The 15,748-nt window shown below is 39.2% G+C and overlaps 1 protein-coding gene across 5 annotated transcripts in view; it reads right to left on the bottom strand.

Moving 5' to 3' along the window:
* Positions 1–15,748, bottom strand: part of FRY (FRY microtubule binding protein) — a 449,258-nt gene that overhangs the window by 236,666 nt on the left and 196,844 nt on the right. The gene's annotated exons all lie outside the window — the stretch shown is intronic.

Genomic DNA, 15,748 nt, shown 5'->3' with positions numbered 1-15,748 from the left:
GAAGGTTTTCTTTAGCAATATAGGTTGTAATTACAAAACAGCATGGAAGGAGAATTGACTGATGAACTGAAACAATTCACAGGAAGAAAGAAAATGTCCAATTTACCAAAATGAACACTTAAAGTGATTCTGCTGAGCTAAACACCAGCAAAGATGCCCCATGCTACTCCTGCATTTTACACATTCAGGGTTTAGAATGCCTTTGTAGAGTTGACAGAGGTGAGTATGTGGTATTTGGTTTACATTTTACTAAAGGAAGTCAAAACCATTAAAAGACAGTAGTGTGCCTATGGAGTTATCTGTGTACAGACAGAAGAGGGTAAAGTCCTTCTCATTCTGTATATAACTAGGAATCCAATGCAGAGTGGAATAATAGACATGGGAGATTCCAAAAGGTGGGAGGGGTGTAAGGGATGAAATACCACCTATTGGGTACAAGGTACACTATTTGGGGGATGGGTACACTGGAAGCCCACACCATTACTACACAATATCACCATGTAACACAACGGCACGTGCACCCCTAAATCTATAACAAAAAAAAGATGAAAGAAAAAGAAAATGGAATTCTGCTTCACTATCTCATTAGTGTAATACTACATTCTCTATAAATTTTTTTTTTTTTTTTTTGCTTCCTAAGTTTCTGAGACAGTAGTGCACAAATCTGTGAATGTAATTGTAGAAGTCTACAATTTCTCCTTTTAATTCTGTCAAAAGTGGTCAGGTTCAAATAAATCCATGTTGATTATAAACAAATAAATAAATAAATTGGAGTCCAGACCCAACTGAAAATTTGCACTTTGTCATCCTCAAGTCTCCAGTGCTATTCTTAGACTAACCTCTCAAATGATGTGACTGTCATTCAACTAAAAGAACATTACTTAAAACAGCCTTGTAGGAATATGAAAAAAAAAGTATCCTCTTCTTTCCTACTTTTTATAGATACTAAGGGAAGTGAAGAGAAAAAAAGGTAGAAAAGGAAGCTAACATTTGAGGGAAGGAGGACTGACCTTGATTCTGATCCTAGGTTAGGCACTTTCCATGTATTATTTCACTAAGTCCTCACAGTAACCTTATAAGGTAAGCATTACCATCTACATTTTAGAGTCAATGAAAAAGAACAAAAATAAGGTTGCTCAGGGTCATTCAAATACAGGTTTATCAGACTCCAGTGTCACTACATTTATTAATTTTTATTCTAGTGCTTTCCTTAATATGATTGAGACTTCTAAACAATGGCAACCTTAGAGTATTTGTCTTTGTATACATTTAAGAGATGCCTCAAATAATGTATACATATTTTTTTTTACCCAGATATCCTGCATATCCAAAATATAGCTGAATTCCAGAGTGCAGTCACCTTTGGTGCCCTCCACCTCACCTGACTATCCCCACTTGAAGCCCATGTTCTCCTATATTAGACATAATCTTGTTCCTCCGTCAAATGTATGTTAAATTAAAAGCAAAAAATCATGGACAGGTGAAGGATCCTAAGGTCAGGCATACTGACAGTGTAAGTGACAGCTGTCAGCTGATGGCTGATATTAATAGAAAAATCAGAGAACAAAAACACAAAGCAGACATAAAACTTAGAAAGTAAAGCAGCCTACAGATATTTTAGTATAGAAAGAGAATGCCTTTCACATTTCAAAAGCCCTGAAGGTATCCATATATTATAAAATCTCTAATAATTAATATTCACTGATGATCTGAATTCATTTAGATGTGGTTAAATTATGATAGCATTTTATGCAACAGATACAGAGACAGTAAAATACTTTTTAGAAAAAAACTGTATTCAAAATTATTAAAATGATTTGCTATTTCCAGGGCTAACCTTCATGATTAGGGGAAGTTTACTTATAGATTGTTGGCTCCCTGATGATTCTTAAAAAAGTCATATATTTTAAACTATATTAATGTAAACTAAATTTAATAAATAAAATAAACTGGATTGTTGACTTAATTGATAGTTTCATAACAACCCTCAAATATTAATTGAATGCATGACTTTAAAGTTGATGCTTCCTTTTTCTTTAACAGTTAATCTAATATTCATAAAAGTTTCCTTTCTGCTTCTGTGTGGCCTGATGGCAAGACGGCAATTTTTTTTTTTTTTTTTTGAGACGGAGTCTTGCTTTGTCGCCCAGGCTGGAGTATAGTGGCGCGATCTTGGCTCACTGCAAGCTCCGCCTCCCGGGTTCACGCCATTCTCCTGCCTCAGCCTCCCGAGTAGCTGGGACTACAGGTGCCCGCCACCACACTCGGCTAATTTTTTGTATTTTTTAGTAGAGACAGGGTTTCACAGTGTTAGTCAGGATGGTCTCCATCTCCTGACCTCGTGATCTGCCCGCCTCAGCCTCCCGAAGTGCTAGCATTACAGGCGTGAGCCACCATGCCTGGCTGACTGCGAATATTTTTAAGTGCAAACGAAAGGTGAACCCAATGCTTCTACCTTCACGGGCTTAGAATCTGCAAGGAAGGAAGTTCCTGAGTGTGTTTAGTTTACCTTGTTGCTTCTGGGAGGACTGTTCTTAGGCTACCGGCCAATAGCTACTTATTAGCATAAAGGTTAGATCATACAACTACTCTCATTAAATGTAGCCTACTAGGCCAGGTGTGGTGGCTCATGCCTATAATCCCAGCCTTTTGGAAGGCCGAGGTGGGTGGATCACCTGAGGTCAGGAGTTTGAGACCAGCCTGGCTAATATGGTGAAACTCTGTCTCTACTAAAAATACAAAATTTAGCTAGGTGTGGTGGCACGTGCCTGTAATCCCAGCTACTGAGGAGGCTGAGGCAGGAGAATCACTTGAAACTGGGAGATAGAAGGTTGCAGTGAGCTGAGATCCTGCCACTGCACTCTAGCCTGGGTGACAGAGTGAGAGTCTGTCTTAAAAAAAAATAAAAATAAAAATAAAAATAAATGTAACCTACTGGACTCTATCCACCTACTTTATTGTATAGTCTCCCCGCTCTATTTTACTATGGGAAGCAAGAAATAACTTTTGCACATCAACTCAATAATTTTTTTCCAACTTACAGGAAAAGTCACCATTTAAAATGATCATATTGTAACCCTGCCTATTTCATTCAAAACTCTGAAGTGAGAGGATACACTTGCTGATGATGATTCTTATTTTTTTCATAATTGGTCTTATAAACCCAACATTTCTCTAAACTGAGGTTTTAGAACCTCAGTTTATCAGTGAAATATTTCAGTAATAAAATGGTTACATTTCATTTGTATGAGATACATACATGTTAGTCTTCCTAGAAATTCAGTAAATATAAGAGTTAAAATATTTTCACAGAAATATGGCAATTAACAATAGATGCCAGTGCCAAAAGGATTATGTATTTTCACTATTTTTCAGTGATATAACATAGTACAGAATATATTCATTCACTTGTATTAACAAAACTTTCAGAGACAAGGAGCCTCTGAGGCTGTGTTAAGGGAGGAACCAAATGGAGCACAACATAAGCAAACATCACCTGCAGCCTGGCCTCTTCCCTGTGGAAACCATAATAAGGGCAGGGAACCCATAAAAGATAATGTGTCATTGTGTTGGGAAGTACTGGCTATTAAATAGGCTTACAGTTGTAGGTAGCATTTGCCAAGCATGTCATTACCTAAATACATATCCAGCAAACAAATGCAACCTGAAAATGTGTATTAGGAGGGCCACTAGGAAAATACTGGTTTGTTTTGGCACAGGGTACCTCTGACAGCAAGCTACTGGTGAAGCAGCATTGTACTAACCAGGTGTATGATACTTATTGGGCACAGACTGTGTGAACCTATACAGAGGCTCACTTTAAACCTCTAAAGATCACCCACTCTCTGATAAATTGCCAGGTATATTCCTTTTTTTTTTTTTTTTTAAGATGGAGTCTCACACTGTCACCAGGCTGGAGTGCAGTGATGCGACCTCAGCTCACTGCAACCTCTGCCTCCCGGGTTCCAGTGATTCTCCTGCCTCAGCCTCCCAAGTAGTTGGGACTACAGGCGCATGCCACCACACCCAGCTAATTTTTGTATTTTTAGTAGAGACAGGGTTTCACCATATTGGCCAGTCTCAATCTCCTGACCTCGTGATCCGCCCACCTCGGCCTCCCAAAGTGCTGGGATTACAGGTGTGAGCTACTGTGCCCAGCCTACCAGGTGTATTCTTAAACCCAACCTTGGAAAGAAAAATCAGAAGGGATTCTATGTTAATGAGAAATATTCTGGAAGGTATACTAACTTAAATGTGTTAGAAGCACACTAAATGTTCTTTTTCCAAAAAGTTTTCCTGATTTCCATTACTCAGCTTATAGGTACCCCCCAGTTCTATATGTGTAATTCCTCATTTGATCTTTCTGTTGCCCTCAGTCTTTTAATTATACTGCTTTGAAGGATTATTGCACAGGTTCTGTTTCTTGAGTTGAACTCACTTATTTTTTGGAGAGGGGTCTGACAAAATCCCAAAGTTTACCCAAAGATGGAGAGAGCTTTATAAAATGTACAGACTCAATGGCCTCATGAAGACCTACAGAATTTGAACCCCTGGCAAGGCTAGAATTTGTCTTTTTAAAGGTTCCATAAGTGATTCCAATGTGTACCCAGGTTTGGAAGCTACTGATGGCCCTTGGGAATATTTAATAATAAATGAGAACAGAGTATTTAGTAAACCATCCTCCCAGGCAGAGGAATCCATAGGAGGGTTTAAAATAGTTTCCATCTTAGGCCAGGCATGGTGGCTCATTCCTGCAATCCCACCACTTTGGGAGGTCGAGGTGGGAGACTCTTGAGCCCAGGAGTTTGAGGCCAGCCTGGTCAACATGGCAAAACCCTGTCTCTACAAAAAACACAAACATTAGCTGGGCATGGTAGTATGCACCTGTGGGCCCAGGTACTCAGGAGACAGGTGGGAGGATGGCTTAAACCCAGGAAGGAGGCTTCAGTGATCTATGATCACGCCACTGCACTCCAGCCTGGGCGACACAAGACCCTGTCTCTAAATAAAGAAGTAAATAATAAAATAAAGAAAGAAATAGTAAAACAGAGCTCTCTAGCTGGTAACCTTGTATCTATAACTCAAAACATAATGAAGAATCAGGAAGTTAACCAAAAGAACTTGGGGTTTGCTTTTGCTGTGCTTCATTGGTTTCTTACCTTTTATTTTCTTTCTTTATTTATTTATGTATTTTTGTGACGGAGTCTCGCTCCATCGCCCAGGCTGGAGTGCAGTGGCGTGATCTCAGCTCACTGCAAGCTCCACCACTCGGGTTCATGCCATTCTCCTGCCTCAGCCTTCCGAGTAGCTGGGATTACAGGTGCCCACTACCACGCCCGGCTAATTTCTTTTGTATTTTTAGTAGAGATGGGGTCTCACCGTGTTTGCCAGGATGGTCTTGATCTCCTGACCTTGTGATCCGCCCACCTCGGCCTCCCAAAGTGCTGGGATTACAGGTGTGAGTCACTGTGCCCAGCCTGTTTCTTACCTTTAAACAGCCTCAGGGGTTTCTCTGAGGAAACTAACACATTTCTCTGTCCCAAATAGGTGTCAGAAATCTACGTACTTGATATACATAGACTAATGCAAGGTCTCACTTCAAGCCTAACTCTTATTCACAACCCAAGCAAGGTTTATTTTTTTTTGGTCTAGTTTTTAAACTCCTAGCAAATTGAATGCAGAAAATCAAAAGACAAGATGTAAAAAAATGATCACTTGATAAATGCATAAATTCTAAAAAGCATTTATACAATTAATAACAACAAAGCAAGTGGTGCCATTTAGTTAGTATACCTCCCAGAATTCCTTCACAGTCCCTGTGAACATTTCCTGAATAGTCATACAGAACAAAAAAAAAAGGGTGTGTTCAAGATGACATCCTGTTAACAGTAAAGGATAAACACTTCTGCAGGGTTTTCATATTTTCGTTCAAAACATCTAAAAACTTAAAAAGATTAACCTGACAATGGGAGTTCAGTTCTGAGTGACTTGTTCACTAGAGGCACGGTTAGAATGAAAGTAAACAACTATTTTCATTTAACAAAGCATCTTTTATTGTTTTATTTTTAATTTTTTTGAGACAGAGTCTTGCTCTGTTGCCCAGGCTGGAGTGCAGTGGTGTGATCTCAGCTCATTGCAACCTCCGCATCCTGGGTTCAAGCAATTCTCCTTGTGCAGTGAAGGAGCACAGAGAAGGCACAGAGCCACACAACCTTTTACTACTAAGGCCTCTTTGCCTAATATCCTCATCCCCACAACCCTGTTCTACCCAAGAAGGAGACAACCTAGTCTACCTCATGTGTTTTTCCATATTTCACCTTGTATTTTGAGTTGATTATATTTTTGAGGATTAAAAATACAGCCCAAGAAAGGATCCTCCTTCAGGGAAGACTCTTAAGTGTCCAAAGTGCATCAGGGACGCATCTGCACTTAAATGAGGCCAAGTATGGACTCTGTGGCATTATGGACCTGTAAGTCCATGTTCATAGGCTGATGTTGCCATTAACAAGCCGTGGGACCTTGGAAAACTAACACAGTCTGAGACCGAGACAGTTCGTCTGCAAAGACGATGAAGTCAGGTGTACACATAAAGAAACAGCAATTGTCCTGCAGCATTTTAATAGTATCTATACATTCTTTAGGCCAAGTAATCTAGAGAGCTTCATTCAAAGGATATGTCATAAATCTAGCAGGCCAAATGATAAGCTGAGGAGTGTCAGAAGTCATTACTAAGCATAGTCGGTAAGAGACAACTCCCAAAATAAAATCCAGTCTAAGAATGTCATTATTTTATATTATAAAATAACTCTTCTGTCTAAGTCTGGGACTTTCTGAGAATACTATTTGAAATAATTCTACCTTTGTGTTCTAATACAGTAGCTATTAGCCACATATGGCTGCTTAGCCCTTGAAATGTGGTCAGTGTTACTAAGGAACTTAATTTTTTTTTTTTTTTGAGATGGAGTCTCGCTCTGTTGCCCAGGCTGGAGTGCAGTGGTGCGATCTCAGCTCATTGCAACCTCCACCTCCCGGGTTCAAGCGATTCTCCTGCCTCAGCCTCCCGAGTAGATGGGACTCCATGCCCACACCACCACACCGGCTAATTTTTGTACTTTTAGTAGAGATGGGGTTTCACCATGTTGGCCAGGCTGGTCTTGAACTCCTGACCTCAGGTGATCTGCCTGTCTCGGCCTCCCAAAGCGCTGGGATTACAGGCATTAGCCATCGTGCCCAGCCAGAAACTTAATTTTTATTTTTATTGTAATTAATTTAAATTCAAACTTAAAAACTGACACTTGGTTCAGTTATTGGAAATGTTTTAAGTATGTTTGGACAAATCTGCATATATGAAAGTACTTTTTCAACTGTAAATTTTATTAAATCCAAATACAGATCAAGTGTTTTGGATAAATTTGGTATTCAAATTTAAATATGTTGATGGTGTAAAATACACACTGAATTCTGAATTCCTCAAAAAAAGAAGGTAAAATATTTTATTAATAGTTATGCTGATTACATGTTGAAATAACATTTTAGATATATTGAATTAGATAAAATAAATTATGAAAATTTCAATGCTTTTAACCTCTTTTTAATGTCGCTATTACAAAACTTAGAATTACATGCGTGCCTGGTATTGCGTTTGGCACACTGCTTTTGACCAATTAACAGTGTTTATAAAACTTAGGGAATAATTTTGCAGATAAACATGGAAAACTATTCAGAAAAAGCTAGTGTTGTGTCTTTATGGATTAGTAAATGCATGTAGTCATATATATTCACAAATAAGTTATTAGAAATACTGGTTTATTGATTCAATAACATTTATTGATCACTTCAAAAAGTATCAGGCCAGGTGAGACTGGGAGGTGGTCACCTTTATGTCCACTCTATAGAAGAGAACACTGAAGTAATTTGTCAAGGACAGCACACTCAATAAATGCCAGGAAAAAGGACTAGAATATAGCTTTTCCATCTCTGGAGTTTGTACTCTTCCTGCTATACCAGATTGCCTCCTAGAAGTTGAGCAGCAAAAGATCATAAAAGAGATTTCTGATATTAAATACTTCTATATGGCACCCAAATCTATTACAAAACCAAAAATATAAAACTGACCAGGGAAAAAAATTTTAAACATCTTAATCTTCCTCTAGCTCTAACCATATCATCCATGTTATGATTGATCACACATTGTCTTGTGCTAGCTCCTATACTGACATGTTCATTCTTTCTGAATATCACAGAGATTTCCACCTTGCCTACTTCTTTGTAGAAAGCACCTCATACTTTGCAAATTATCATCGCTTCTGCTGCAGTGTTTTGTACACAGTGGGTCCTCAATGAATATTGGTTGATTTGTTGAAATCTTTAATTTTTTAAAACCACATCCATGTGAGAAGAAAAGCTGGTGAAATTGAATTGAAAAATTGTGATTTCCTGATACAAACTTGCATTAACAAAACCACTATTTTGACATAGAGTACTCCTATAGCAGAATCATTTCATCTTGTAAATAGAGTATACTCGTCTCACAGAGTTAGCATCCATCTGAAAACTCAGGAGAAATTCGGGCGCTGGGGAAAACAAGCTCAATATTTAAGCAGAAAGCTAAACTGGCAAATGTCTGTAGGGTTTTTTGTTGGGCTTCTTTTTCATTCTGGTAGGTAGCTCTTTAATTCACTTCCATCTGCTCTTGCCAGTCATCTCACCACTCCCTTCCTCTGCTTCTTCCTCTCCCAACTACACACTTTTTGCTTGACATGTCTTTTCCCTCAATCCTGCCAACCCATCTTCTCCTTCAAAGACCTTGTAAAAGTCCCACTTATACCACAAAACCTCCCTTAACCAAATAAAAGGGAAACGGTCATTTTCCTCACCCAACTACATCCTGGGATAAAATAATTTTGAGCTCCCAAATCAGAAGGAAATGGAAATAATTAAGTATGTATCTACATGAATGGAGTTTTATGGCTGTATAACTTCTCAGATTAAGTTATTACCTCTGTTCTTAACCATATTGGTATAGATTTGTTTCCCTGAATAATCCTCATTGTTGTTTTTCAGAGTCTGTTGACATGTTCTGTTGTAAGGGTCTTCCTAAAATGCTGTATGTGGTGGATATAATTAAAACTTAATTTTAGGTCTCTTTATTTTGCAATATTTATTCAGAGAACTGAGAGTGCACAAGATAGTACAGGTGTAAGGTTTACAACCTGTTGTTTCATTATGAAGAGTTAGGTGCACCTCTGTCTTACTTTCTTATGTGATGACTGATGTGATGCCATCATGTAATAATTGTCACCAGAGTACTCTGTGGCATTCTGAAGTAGTCAGTGTCATGCCCTGTCAGCCCATAATGTTAACATGACTGCTAAAACTTCCTCACATAAGGGTGGGGAGGAAGCACTGGGAGAATCTGATTCAACTAGCCTAATGGGATGGAGTTTGAAGTGGCATAAGAACAGCAAAATATGCTTTCAAAAATTCCCCTAAGATTAGGAGACATTTTCTCCTAGAAGGGTTTATTACGCAACTATACATGGCCCAGGAAAGCACACTGCTCTCCCTGAAGGATAGAAAGAAAGGTGAAACAACTGCTAATGCCTGTGTGTCACTGCAGGACCAAGCCGTATATAATTCTGAATATAATAAAAGCACCTGACAGAGATCATCTTGAACTTGTTTCTTAAGAGGTGTTGTCTTTGGGAGCTTTCATGATGCCTTTGTTTTCTATGAAAATTACACTATATTATTCCGAGAGACTGTCATATGTAAAAAGTGGTTAGACAACTTAGATGAATTGATACTCTAAAACTATACCGAAGTAATCCAACAAGCTATGCAGTATCCATTAGGTATTTGTTTGACATTTAAATGGTTTAAGGTCATGTGGCCATCTAAAATGTGTATTTCCTTGAAAAACAAAACCAAAGAAAATCTCCGCCAATCTATGACCTGGGAATAACTATAAAATGAATGTATAGGGGCTTTACATAGCAGCTATACAACACCACTGTGTTAATTTGGAATATTAAATCAATTGAGTATCGTCAAGAGAGAACCCTGCCATCACCTTTTACCCTCAACACAAATATTCTATTTAAAGAGCATATTGTCTAGCCGAGTATAATTTTAAAACACTGTTCATCAAATAATTGCTTCTGCCTATTTTTTTTAAAGCAACTTGCTTGAGCTACAAAATCATGCATGTTTTTTATCATACATTAAAATGAAACACCGGCTGGACCCAGGGAAGATACCAAACTCTGACAATTCTACCCCAGACAACTGGCTTGAATCTGTTCCCTTCTATCTAACTCCTCTGCTACTACTTTATTTTGAGTCCTTGTTGTCTCTTTCCTGGGTCATTCTCGCAGTGATTGTCCCTACCTCCATTCTCAGTGCAGAGTCCCTGAATTTGCTGGGATGTGATCATGCTGTTCCCTGCTTAAAAACCTATGGGGCTGGGTGTGGTGGCGGGCACCTGTACTCCCAGCTACTTGGGAGGTTGAGGCAGGAGAATGGCGTAAACCCGGGAGGCGGAGCTTGCAGTGAGCTGAGATCATGCCACTGCACTCCAGCCGACAGAGCAAGACTCCGTCCCAAAAAAAAAAAAAAAAAAAAAAAAAACACAAACAAAAAAAACCTATGGGGTTGCCCAGTGTTTTCAGAATAAGACCAGACCTTTCGGCAGATCCTTCCATGCTCCCTGTCATCTGACCCAACTTGCCTTTGTATACACAATCTGTCACTCCTTCAGGGAACTTGGGATCCAGTTGTCATTCCCTCAGGCACCTCCCCAACTCCCTGCAATTGCTCAGGTTCTTCCCTCTGCCTTTCCCCCTCTTCTCTGTAACAGTCTTCATGTTCAAATGTCACAGTCTCCATGGAACTATCCCTCAGCCTCTTCCCTCCCTCTTAAAAGGATGAATCACTTCCTTCTCTAAATGATTATTTAGGTCAGTGTCCCCAGGTCCCAGCACAATGCCTGGCATGGGCAGAGTGCCTATTTCTGTTCTCTTGCAACTTCCTTACACCTTCCCTTTCATCAAAGTAGGCTGTCTTTGATTGTGAAGCCCAGAGAAGGCAGGAGCTGGGCCTGCTGAATCACTGTGTACTCTATGTACCACAGTACCCTACACATGTAAGCATTTAATAATTGATAAGAAGGGAAAGGGAGGACTGTTGATTGACTCTCAGGCACTTCCTAAAGCTTATTCAGGCATGTCCAATTGGGGCAGCTATTTGAGTACATGCACCTTAATCAAGAAGATAAAATCTTTATATTCAGATTTTTTTTTTCTAGTAAGGCCATCAGTGTCTCCAAATAAATATAAAACAGCAGCATTCCCCACGTGGAAAAAGACCTTGTGAGTAAAGAATTAAATTAGCTCAGCAGACTTCATTGAGCATGGTTTCCTTCCAATTTGGCAAAAGTGGCTAGAAGGTTTAAAAGTAAGTTAAATCCTTGTAACATTAATGACCTTTAGGTAAATGTAGGAAAAAGTTAGTATTTTTACAGATAGCAATCCTTGACAGTGCTGAATGATTTAAAAATAAACAAACAATTTATCTCTGAAATGTTTCCTCAAGTTGGCTGATCATTATACAAATAAAACATCATTTCACTCTACACTTTTCTTTTCATGGACATATCTGCCCAGAGTTCTGTGAACACAATGGTACAATTTAGCTTGTTGAACTCACTCAAACAAAACAACAGGTGAGGGTTACAGAGGAAAGAGACTTTAGAGCTAAGATTAGATGCTGAGTTCCTGCTTGGAATAAAAGATAGAAAGATCCCAAAAGACAAAACACTGTTACTGCTTGCTGGGTGCTCATCCACTGAGGGGAGACATGCTAGCAAAGTTTAGGCACAGACCTCCCACACCCACTCAAGTGATTTTATTCACTCATTAAACATTTAACAGATTATTCACAGAGCCAATGTGCCTTAAGATGTGCTAGAGGGTAGAAAAATGAAAAGACGGTTGATTCTTAGCCACAGAGGGACCCAGACAGGTAAAGCAGTTACACAATGCCACTGTTGCTACAATGGAAGTATGTAGAAAGGGTAGGGGAAGGGGAAGTGGAAGTGGGTCAGTTAGAGTGAAACTCATACACACAGGATAAGAGTTTGGTCCAAATCCAAAAAGCTCACACTTCAGGTTTAATTCACGTAAATGCTCACAGAAAATGCTGTAACTGGGCCGGGTGTGGTGGCTCACACCTGTAATCCCAGTACTTTCGGAGGCCGAAGCAGGCAGATCACCTGAGGTCAGGAGCTCGAGACCAGCCTGGCTAACATGGTGAAATCCTGTTTCTACTAAAAATACAAAAAACTAGCCAGGAGTGGTGGCGTGTGCCTATAATCCCAGCTACTAGGGAGGCTGAGGCAGGAGAATCAGTTGAACCCAGGAGGTAGAGGTTGCAGTGAGGCGAGATCATGCCATTGCACTCCAGCCTGGGCAACAAGAGTGAAACTCTGCTCCCCCCCTAAAAAAAAGAAAAGAAAAGAAAAAAAGAAAAACAAAAAGGAAAAAGAAAACGCTGCAACTGTAGCATACGCTAATGCCTTGTTATATTTTCAGCCATCATACATAGCTCTGAATTTAGAAGGAACACATTCTATCTTGGATATCTTTAGATGGTTAATTTTCTTAAGTTCCAGAAATGTACTTTGCTACCAAAATATCCTCTCTAGGGAGTGGTAAAGTTCAGATCCTCAAGTCAAGAAGATGTCACAAAAAAGCTCCAAGACTCTTTGGTTCCTGGTCATACTGTCTTGGCAATGAGCCAACATGACAAAACCATTAACTTACAGAGGGATTTAGACAAGCATTAATTAGGCAAATTACTAATAACAATGGCTACTGTTTATTTGAGCAAGTACAATAGTGAATATGCTAAACACTTCATAAATGTCAACTCCTTTAATTGTTATGGCTCTAGGAGTAGGTATATATAGATAAACATATTTATTTATAGAGATATACATGATTATGTAGCTCTCTCTCTCTCTATATATATATACATATATATACATATATACCCATATATAGCTCATACACATCAGGTAGAGTCTCTTTTTTAGGAATCAGAATTTAAGTAACTTGCTCAAGGTCACATAGCAAGTATATGGCTGAGACAAAGCACATGATCGTAACAGTCCCAAATTGCACAGAAAAAAACTCTTGTTTAGTCAAAAGTAAATCAAATGAGCCTACATAATTTCTTTCTATATTTTGTATTACATAAAAATTAATGAATCTTGTGGTCAAAAAGGCAGAAAAATTTAAAAAGAGACAAAAGCAAAGTAAAACATCATGGCTTCTCCGTGTAGAGAAAGATCCAAGATTAAGAGCAACAATTCTGTGTTGCTTTGTAGTGTGGGTATTGAACCTCTCCTTACATGGAAACACAATAAAGAACTAGGTTTGCATAAAGGGCCTTTTATCTTTGTGTCATGTGACCAGTGTTGCATCATTTTCCTCTGCAGCAGGATTCAGTGAAGAGTGTAATTCACTTCTGTTTTCAGCAAGAAAAAATAAAAGCAAGTTAACACAAACGGGCTGATACTCCTGGCTGACTCTTCCAGACTGTGTTAACTTTCCACTTAAAGTAGAGGAGATGGAGGCTTGGTCTCAACTTCTGAGCTCACATAACTTTGCCAGCCGCAGCAGCATCAGGCTAGAGTAGATCTTTTGGCATTAACTTAGCACTGTCCACAAAGAAGATAGATTCTAACCTTCTGTCTCTTGCATGGGTCAATAGCAAGAACTTCAGGAAAACACAGAGCTGAATAAATCAGCTGAGTTGTCATCTTTCAGTATAAAACATAGGCCAGTCAGACATAGACTGAAATGGAGAGGGATGTCCTAGGAACAGTATCAACAATTTATCTCTATCCTTTTCCCAGAGCCTGAAGAGCATTTTCATTCTCCTGGCCCAAGAAGTGACAGTCTCTTAGTCACTCCCTAAAACAAGGGCCTTGTCTGGCAGAACAATATGATATTTAATGAGCTCATTGGGCCAGTTTGATGGCTGTTGTTTTGTGTACGAGGGACACTTGAGAATTGTTGAGTGGGTCTTCCATCACTGGAGTGTGTACACTTCATAAGTAGTTGTATCCTCTGCCTAAGCTCATTTAATATATTAACCAGAGCATTATACTTAGCTTTTGGTCTTAACTTTCAGCAAGCCTTTCCTCAATTTCTACATTATGCCTTGTCAAATCTAGCCTGTTTAAATCTCGCCAGCATAAAAATATCGAGTAGCAGATGTTATTCCTTTTAACTTAAATTGTGTTTGTAGTACCACAGTAATACTCCTACCTCATCTCTGGCCAATGACTGTGACTAATACTCCAAGGATATCACTGGTATTTAGATTATAGGCTACAGGTCAAAGATTCAGTCCATTTCTGCATCCCACAGAACTCTTGAATCTACCAAAACAAATGGCTTGCATATACATCGCCAATGAAATTAATTTAGATGATCACTCCCAGTTCACGATGATATTTTAATTATTCAGTGTGCTTGCAACCATTGACACCAAAAGCATTTGTCATGCAATCCCTGTCTATGGAAGCTGATGCACAATTACAAGAGTAAAAAGGTGGAGATCAACGTTCAAAGCTATGGGAAGGACTTCTAGGAAAGACTGTCCTGGAAAGGCAGTAGCAGCAGATAGCCAGTGAGAAGGAATTGTGAGTGCTCCAGATGGGAGGTGATGCAGACCTGGAACCAGGCCTTGGCAGAGGTGATGGTGACGAACATCCAGATGTGGGAGATGTCATTCGAGGAAGAAAACAAGACAAGTTTTAGCAGCAATTTGGATGAACAACAATGAAGGGTTGAAAAAAAGTCTAGTTTCTTGCCTAGGACTGACTAATAGCGAAATTCAGCATTACTGATGAAGAACTAAGCCCTGTAGGGGTCCTGGAGGAGAGAGATGAAGTCACAAGTTCAGCAGGTTGATAAGAAAATATCCTATTTTGGAGATATATATCAGCAATATGGGGAAAAAATAGTGAAAATTGGCCTTAGGGGCCAGCGGGTATAATAATATACAAATAACAGTCACTCTTACTCACACATACACAATTAACATTTCATGGGATTGATTACTGGTCATATTTTACTGCAATTATTGATTTATATAGATCTTTTTCACTTGACACTCTTCTTTTAAGGGCAGGAACTTGGCTCAAGTTCAGCTTAAAATCATCTCAGATGATTGTTCTGATTTTGTTTTTCAGCCACCTACACAAACTATGTCCAAAGGCTGGAAGCAGCAAGTCTATCAGGGTGGCAAAAGATGCATTTCTCGTATTTCCAGGAAGAAAATCCTTTCCAGAAGTTCCCCCAGCAACTGGGATAGCAGTCAGAAGCTTGCACTGAAGGCCAAGCAAGCAAGCATCTGGCTCTTTCAGATGTTTTGGTGGGAAATGAGCAGAGGAAAAGTGGGGCGGGAGTGGCTCTAACTGGGCTGCCAACAAGAAGAGAGGCTCTAGAGACAGAAGCAGATTGGAATCTGGGCACCATCACTTACTGATTGTGAATGTCTCTTATTTCTTTATTAGCATTTGGTTTTTATTCTACAAAATGGTATTTGCCTCAATAGGATGTAAGGAAGTTTAAATGAGAGAGTGCTTAGCACTGTGGCTGAAACATGGCAGTCCTTCATGAATGCTAGCTATTCTTATTTAACCATTGCGATACCTAGCTTAGGGAGGCTGTAAATA

Source organism: Pan troglodytes, chromosome 14 (genome assembly GCF_028858775.2).
Source record: "Pan troglodytes isolate AG18354 chromosome 14, NHGRI_mPanTro3-v2.0_pri, whole genome shotgun sequence".
NCBI classification, from domain to species: Eukaryota; Metazoa; Chordata; class Mammalia; order Primates; family Hominidae; genus Pan; species Pan troglodytes.
The sequence above is the reverse complement of the archived record's forward strand: the minus strand, read 5'-3'. Positions and strand labels throughout refer to the sequence as shown.